Raw genomic sequence first — 8,258 nt, forward strand, 5'->3', positions numbered from 1 at the left:
TTTTTTTTAAAAAAAAATTGAAATACAAATAAAGTACAGTAGGAAAAAAGCAAAGTGATGCTCCCCAACACTGCTATATTTGTATTTAAAAAAAACATTGTAAAAGATAACAGTAAATTGTTAGTGATATGTCCTTCCCTTGTATACTCCGATCACTGTCACAGTTTAGATACAGTATTTGATTTTTCATCAAACATTAGTAATTGTTACTTTCTATTTACATCCCTTGTTATGGAATACATTGTATATGAAAGCACCATTCCTGTTAGAATTTAGATATTTAAATATATATGTGTGTCTTTTAAAATACTAAAAATGCGAATCCTGCTAACAAATAAAAGAAAAAACGAACACCAGGATATAATAAACCAGCCTGTTTAATATAAACAAGCCTGTGGTTAAGAAGAGTCACTAAGCTTTTGTCCAGACAAAAAAACTGCTGGCGTCATCAGAGTTAGAATAGCAGGAGATCAGGAAGGCAGCTCATATAGTGTGTGTGTACGTGTGTGTGTGTGTGTGTATATTATATAAAATTATATATATATAATTTCTCTGGAAAATTTTAAGGAAGCAGACTTTGCTTCATTACAATTAAAAAGAAGGTGAGGTAATACTGTTTTTCCCGTTTCTGCTTTTTCCTATCAACTCCCAAGTATGAAAAGCTTTTTAAAATAAATTTGAAAGCCTTCATGCAGCATGATTCAGCCACAGACCTGTAGCTTGTTTGGTTTGGATGTGTGTATTGTATGAACTCAAACCTTGTGGTTTCTAAGCAATGATTTATGACTTAGCTTGTACAAATCCTGCCAGTTGTACCTTGTCAAATCATCCGTGTTTAAACCATTCATGTGTTAGCATGCTTTGGGCCTTCAAATACGCCTCCTCCCCCTCCCCCCAACTTTGTCATATCAGAATCTATTCCAGCAAGCCATGATCTGACTGTCAAGCTGTAAGCGCTGGTATTTGAAACTGCCTATTTTCTTTCCATTACTCTGCCAACTCCAATCCATCCTGGGAGGGAGAGATCTGATTCTTTCCAGGTTTTTAGAATATTAAGCAGTTAAAAACTAACAACAACAAAGCAAAAGCATTAAAAAAAACAAGTGGAAAATAAAAAGTGACTTTAGCCTCGGGGTATCATGTGCTCAGTCCAGGTTTTGCCAAATACCAGACTCCAGCTGCAGTGCAAGTTCTGGATTGCAGAAATGAATGGCGGCAAGCAGTTATTAAATCCTCGGGGCAGTGAAATGTCAAAACCAGAATAGCAGTTCACTGGAAAGGGAAAAGACAGGAAGATAACCACATAGCCAAACAGCAGCTGAACATACCCTCTGACTTGGAAGCCGCAAATTTTCCTAATTTCTAGAAAAGTTGGGCCTACAATACCCAAAGTTGTCAGATTGGAGAAGGCTGATGAACATGCGGCAATATGTGACCTTCTATAATTTGCATTATTTCTCTACTCTCAGCCACATGGTGGTTGGAGTTGATGGAAATTAATATTCAGTAACACGAGAGAGGGAGGGCATTCATATGGTGTTATACTTGGGGTGTGTGGGTTAAATCATAAGCTGCATTCACACAGGATTGTGTGAATGCAGCTTATGATCGCAGAATTAACCTAATTTGTACAGTACACGAAATATAATCAATCAAACTGCTTAGTCAGAACAGTGACAAAGGCTGCCTTCACATGATCGTCCACCAGAATCTAGCAAAGCTTAGTTTAGCATATTATGTGAATGCATCTGTTAGGTCTTCACCTGACGTATGACTGTGAACGATCTAGTTGCAGTTTGTTTAAATGTTTTGTGAACTCAGCCACAGTGGATTGCAAAACAGGCTTTTGGCTTAGCTTGTGCCTATCTGGCCCGTTGTGGTTTATTTCAGCATTAAAGCAAGCATCCTTTAATGCTGTGTGTGAGCCCAATCTCTGATTTTATTAGATGTAATGCTCCTTTCTAGCTGGGTGAAATGGCAGCTTCGCTCACCTATTTTGGACACTGGCCTTATTTCTTGGACCATCAATGGATAATCTGCCTAAGAAAGGAGTAGCCTTTCTGCTCTCAGAACAGGATTTCTGTCCTGCTTTGGTGAAATAAAGCAAGACAAAGGAATCAGTTGCCAAAAGGAGGCTGATTGTTTTCAGCTCTTCACATGCAAAGAATCTGCCAAAGTCCCTGAAGGCAACTTCTTCTTCCATTTTTGAAGAACCAGGAGTTTGCCATGCCTCAGAACAGGATGAGTGGATCCCTGGGGAGGGCATATCCAAGGCTAAATGAAAATCCCTACTTAAGCCAGATTGATGAGGGCAATCTAAAAGCTATCAAAGGACATTTCGGCTTTTGAATTCCTTAAGAGGTTATTTTGTAAGAAACGCTGCTTAGTTTAGAGGAAAGGCTGTGCTCTCCTGCTAGCAAAAAGTAAAGCTGGGTCTCCTTTGATTCCAGCTCAACTCCTGATAGCTTCATGAGCTCATTATTTTCTTGGCAGCAATACAAAACTGTCTTGCCCTTACCTTATTCCAGGATTTTATTGTATTATTTTACTTCCCAGTTTTACCTCCAGTTCTGAAATTTCCTTGACATTTACCAGCCAAACAATAAAACAAATAACCATTTCCAATCCTGCTTTGCTTTTCAAAGCCTAACAAGCTCATGTGGGAACAGTGCCATTTGTGTGTATGCCTTCTATGCTTGCAGCAAAGGCCACGGAAGGAGCAAAGGCATAGGATGCTTCTGTGTAACTTAAGCAAAAACCTGGTAAGTAGGTAATATTTATGGACATCTACATGGCTGTTTGAAATTATCCTGTTATCTGGATTCATCTGGCCATCATAATGAGCTTATCAATTCAGAACTAAAACATAAAAGAAGCCTTAGTTATACATTCTCCAGCCACTGGGGGAAAAAAAATAAGAATACTTCCTGATTATCAAACTCTTGGTTTATGACTCAGTAGAGCAGGGGTGTCAAACCGCAGGGCCGCAGGCCGGATGCATCATAGCAAAACCGTGCCTACCCCATTGCCGGCAATGGCAAAAAAGTTGTGATCGTTGCGACATGTCATGTGATGTTGCAAGTTTGACACACTGCAGTATAGGGTTTATCGTGGTATGAACACAGAGACATGGTTTAAATAAGGAATAAATCATGGAATGCCTGCCTATAGACTGGGGAACCACAACTTTCATCCCCAAACCACTAGTCACCCTGAGTTGTGGAATCTAGCTTATAAAACTGGAAGCTTTTTGGGAATCCTATGGCTCTCTATGACTTTGGAATGCACACAGTGACTAGCATGACATTCCATCAAGACTTGATATACTAAACCATGCCTGAGCCATGGTTCAGGCAATGCCCTAAACTAGAAACTACAGTCCGCAGGCCCGATTTTAAGTTTAAGATATGCTAAGCTTCAGTCAAACTGCACAGTGACTTAGTGTAAAAGTCCAACCCTTTGTGGAATGTGGAGTGAGATCATGTCTTGGAAAAATCCTAACTTTCGATCTTTCAAATACAAGAATTGTTGCAGAGCTACTGCTTTTCTATAGTTTATTTGTTTAGTTAGGGAATGGCATCGACAGAGATTATGCAATCACTTATATACAAATTTAGTTTAAACAAAGCATCAGTAAATATATATATATATATATATATATATATATATATATATATATATATATATATATGTAGGTCTTTGGTTGTTCGGGTTTTCTCCCACGTAAAATTGGAGGTATCTTGGCAACGTTTCGACGAAGTCCCATTCGTCATCTTCAGGCTGGTGCTTTCAGCTTCGTGCCTCGAGCTGCTCATACCCCCACTGGCAGTTAAAAGGAAGAAACAGCCAAGACCACACACTGCTGCTCGAGGCACGAAGCTGAAAGCACCAGCCTGAAGATGACGAATGGGACTTCGTCGAAACGTCGCCAAGACACTTCCAATTTTACGTGGGAGAAAACCCGAACAACCAAAGACCTATATATATATATATATATTATATATATATATATATATATATATATATGAATTTGAATTGGATGGATGCTATAATTCAATATCTAAGAAAACTAACTAATTGCTTCTGGTGTGGCTGTGGTTTTCTATAGTTTGTATGATCAATAGATTATTGTCATACCTGCACATACACAATTGAGTTAGGTAAAGTGACAGTGAGATATTCAATTATTATAAAATAAAGCTGATCAGGGCTTTTTTTCTCATAGAACGCCCAGAACAGAGTTCTGGCACCTTTTTTGGATGGAACCTTGTAGGGTAGGCAAGGAGGGGTTGTATGACGTGTGTGAGTTCCAGCACCTTTTTTTTTTTTTTTTTTAGAAAAAAAGCACTGGAGCTGATGAGAATAAACATGGCCAACATGAGTCACACTGGATAATTCTTGCATACCTCTACTTCTGAAAACAGAAAGCTTTAGGATTAATTTCCAAAAGGTGGCTGAGTCATAAAGATGCACTTTTGTTGCAAGTTGTCATTTGCCCAGCAGAGGGCACACTCAGTACAGTACATCTTATGGTCAAAGATGAGCAAGTTCTATTCCTGAATCCAAAGTATATTGCATATCTGACATGTTATTAATACGAATGAAAACTGTATTCCTAATCTTATTTACTTAGAAAAAAAGGAACTATATTTCCAAAAAAAAAATAAGTTGAGGAATAGAGGGAAGATAAAAGAAACATTTTTTTTTTTAAAAAGACAAACCAAGTGCTTGAGTGGGGTGTTTTCAAAACACAATCAGATCCTTTAAAGAGGCAACCATTCCTGTGCATTTTTTCCTCCACTTGTCTCAATATACCTTTTAGTCAAATAAAAACTGCCTGAACAGGAAAAAGAGGAGAAGGGGTGGGGGAGGGAAGAGATTGTAAATCAGAAAAAAAAAAAGATTGAAAGTATTTTTTGGCTCTGGTCCTGCTTACTGACAAATTTGGGGCTCCACCTCTGCTTAATGCTATGCACGGGATTTGCCTGCATTCTTTCTATCAAAGGCCCTCTTGCTGGATGCTCTGACAAAGGCCGTTGGACCTGAACTTGGAAAACTGCCATTCAGATAATTCCACGTGACAATAAAAATCCTAAGGTAGCTTTAGCCCAAATTTTCTAGTAGCATCTCCCAAATGACTGCATGAGCTAGTGGAGAAAACAAAGAACACAAAGAAAATAAACATGGTATGTAAGCTGGCCCTGCCTGGTCATTTCATTTCCTATTTCCTGCCTCCATAAATGAAAACACGTTGACGGTCAACCATGAAGGTGAGATCCAATTAAGAAACGCATGGCTGCTTTCAACAATTATTACCTTGCCCAATGTGGCCTGTTACTAATTTCATGGGTATGACAAAGCTGACTTTTTCAGCAGGATAATGCCACTGTTTGCAAAGGACATGCTTTACAAGCTTGAGGTGCCATGTGCTAAATAAATAATAACAAGCTTAATGTCCAATTTAGCTTTGATACCAAGCCAGGTATAGAAAATCTATTCCAGAGGTTGAGTGTGGTCACAAATGCGATTTATTTACTTATTTTATTTTTTGTTTGTGGGGGACATTTTGAGGAAGGTTAAGGGACAATGCCAGAAGACTTGCAGAAATGTAAGGCAATGATTTCAGCCTGTATGACCCCAGAACCTCTAACCAAAATGGGCACAGGTTTCAGCCACTTCAAGACAAGCCCTGGAAAGCGACTGTCGCTCTTGAGCCCTCAGAGGTTGCTGCTTGCTGAAGTCACATTGGGTGTTGCGTTTGGGCTTAGCAGGTTTTGTCAAACCAGTGAAGAGTGACATTGGTATAGTCAATGTTCCATTCACTGACTTAATTCGAGGTGGCGCAGCAGTTAGAGTGCAGTACTGCAGACCACTTTAGCTGACTGTGTTCAGCAGGTCAGCGGTTCAAATCTCACCGGCTCAAGGTTGACTCAGCCTTCCATCCTTCCGGGGTAGGTAAAATGAGGACCCAGATGGTTGGGGGCAATGTAAATATATATATACATTGCTTACTGGGGTACACCGCTTAGAGAGTGCTTGCACTTAAAGCGGTATATAAGTCTCATAAATAAATAAATAAATAAATAAATAAACTATAGCCTTAGCACAGTGGTTCTCAACCTTTCTAATGCCGCGACCCCATAATACAGTTCCCCATGTTGTGGTGACCCCCAACCACTTATACATCACTGGGTGCCAGGGGCGTGGCCAAAGAAAAGGGGAAAAAATGGTGGACAGCCTTGTTTGGCGACCCCTGTGAAATGGTCATTCGACCCCAAATGGGGTCCTGACCCTCAGGCTGAGAACCACTGCCTTACCACATTGCATGAACAGTGTTTCCGAGTACAGTACTGCCCTACAATTACCCCATTATTCGTGGAAGGATTGAGTAATATGGTTCAGAGGAAAGACAAAAACTGATGGTAGCCTACTCTGTTGTATAGAAAAGGAAAGAATCCTGACCCTTTTGCATATATGTTATAGAAATAAAATCTTACTGTAAATATAACTCCTTTGTTGTTTTCTTGGCTAGTGTTGCAACACAATTCTGGGTAGGCGTGTGTAAACATATTTACACAGCAGAAAGTCTGGCAGAAGAGGGGCTGGAATCCTTCTCCATTAGCTGAGTAGGCCTGGGCTATTAGGAATTTAATTTAGTGATATCTGAACAATCCAGCAAAGGTGCATAAATGGCAGTCCTAAGAGCTGCTGTATTCTACTTGCTCAGTTTGCTGAGGGGCAAAACTGCTCAGAAACGAGTTCCATAGAGTTCAGCAAGGTTTTTGGAAAAAAAAGGGATGACTGATTGGACAGAAGCTTCAGTGGTGCTGGAACCTAGCTACGTTATATTCCTAACTGTAGTTTGTTTTGATTGTGCTTTGCTAAACACACTGGCTAAATCAATAAGCCAAACAGCATGCTAGGCCAAAATCAAACAAGATATTATTGCAGTGAAAATAACAAACTTAACAAACAAAATGGAAACTCTACCGCCTATGACTCCTGTCCTTGCATAGGTCCAAGGCCAAATCCCCCTTCCTTTCTTTGCCTAATCTCATCAAAGTGACCCTTCCCCAGACACCCCTCCCAATCCCATCTAAACCAAAGAACAGAAACCTCTTCAACAACCATTCACAACACAGCCCAAACAAGCCCTACAAGGGTATTGCAAGCTAGAGAAACTCCAACCCTACATTATCAGCTGATAATCTCAACCTCTCATCTCCCTATCGAGGGATTTGCCCAGTTCTGCTACCCTCCTGAAAGGGCCACTTTAGCTAACAATAGGACTTGTCCCAGGTATACCGATAAGCCGATGAGATCCCTAGAATTTGAGGTCCTGTAGCCCTCAACTTGTATTAAAAAAAAACAACCTTTGCTTTCTCCTTGTTTGATTCCCTCTTTCTTCATCTAAAGCAGGCACCCAAGGATCATTGCAGTAAATCAGCGGTTCTCAACCTATGGGTCGCGACCCCATTTGGGGTCAATCGACCATTTTACGGGGGTCGCCTAACAATGCGATCCGCCATTTCCCCCCCTCGGGGGGCGCCGCCGCGCACGGGGGCGGCATCGCGCACGCGCACTGTGCATGGGGCACCACCGCGCACGCGCACCGCGCATAAGGCGCCGTCGCACATGCGCACCGCACCGCATATGCGTGGCACGTTTGTGTGACAGGGGTCGCCGTCACACAAACGTTGAGAAACGCTGCAGTAAATAATGCTTCTTCTCCTCAGTGTTATGCTCCTTTGGCAAAATTCCATATTATTTATTTATTTAAGATATTTTTGTCCCGCCTTTGTTGTTTGTATAGATAACTCAAGGCAGCTTTATGACTTAATTATGACTTAATGCTCTTTGTAGCCCAGCTATAATGATAGCTTATGTGTTCTAACTCCTCTGTATCCTTAACTGTGACTCTAGGTAAGTCTCATTTTTAGGTTAGTGTACTTGCTTTCCACTTGCTGTCCTAAATAACTCGTAGGATAAGTTTTCCTAAACATAAAATACGACTCGGTTGCACTGAGTGGTGGGTGAACCCAGCCAAGTTTACTCAATAAACCACAACTTAGCAACCATGCAGACAAATCTGTTTACACTGTCTGGTGTTTTCCCAAAGTGTTTGATTACAACTTCCACCTCCTATACAACTTGCTGGCTAGAGATTATAAAAGCTATAGTCTTAAGAATTCCAGAAGGTGCCATATTTGTTTATACTGACTGGCACTGACTGAAGTTTTTTCCTAGCCTGTCTGTCT

The sequence above is a fragment of the Crotalus tigris genome, unplaced genomic scaffold (genome assembly GCF_016545835.1).
Source record: "Crotalus tigris isolate CLP2741 ecotype Arizona unplaced genomic scaffold, ASM1654583v1 scf7180000017735.2152567, whole genome shotgun sequence".
Taxonomy (NCBI): domain Eukaryota; kingdom Metazoa; phylum Chordata; class Lepidosauria; order Squamata; family Viperidae; genus Crotalus; species Crotalus tigris.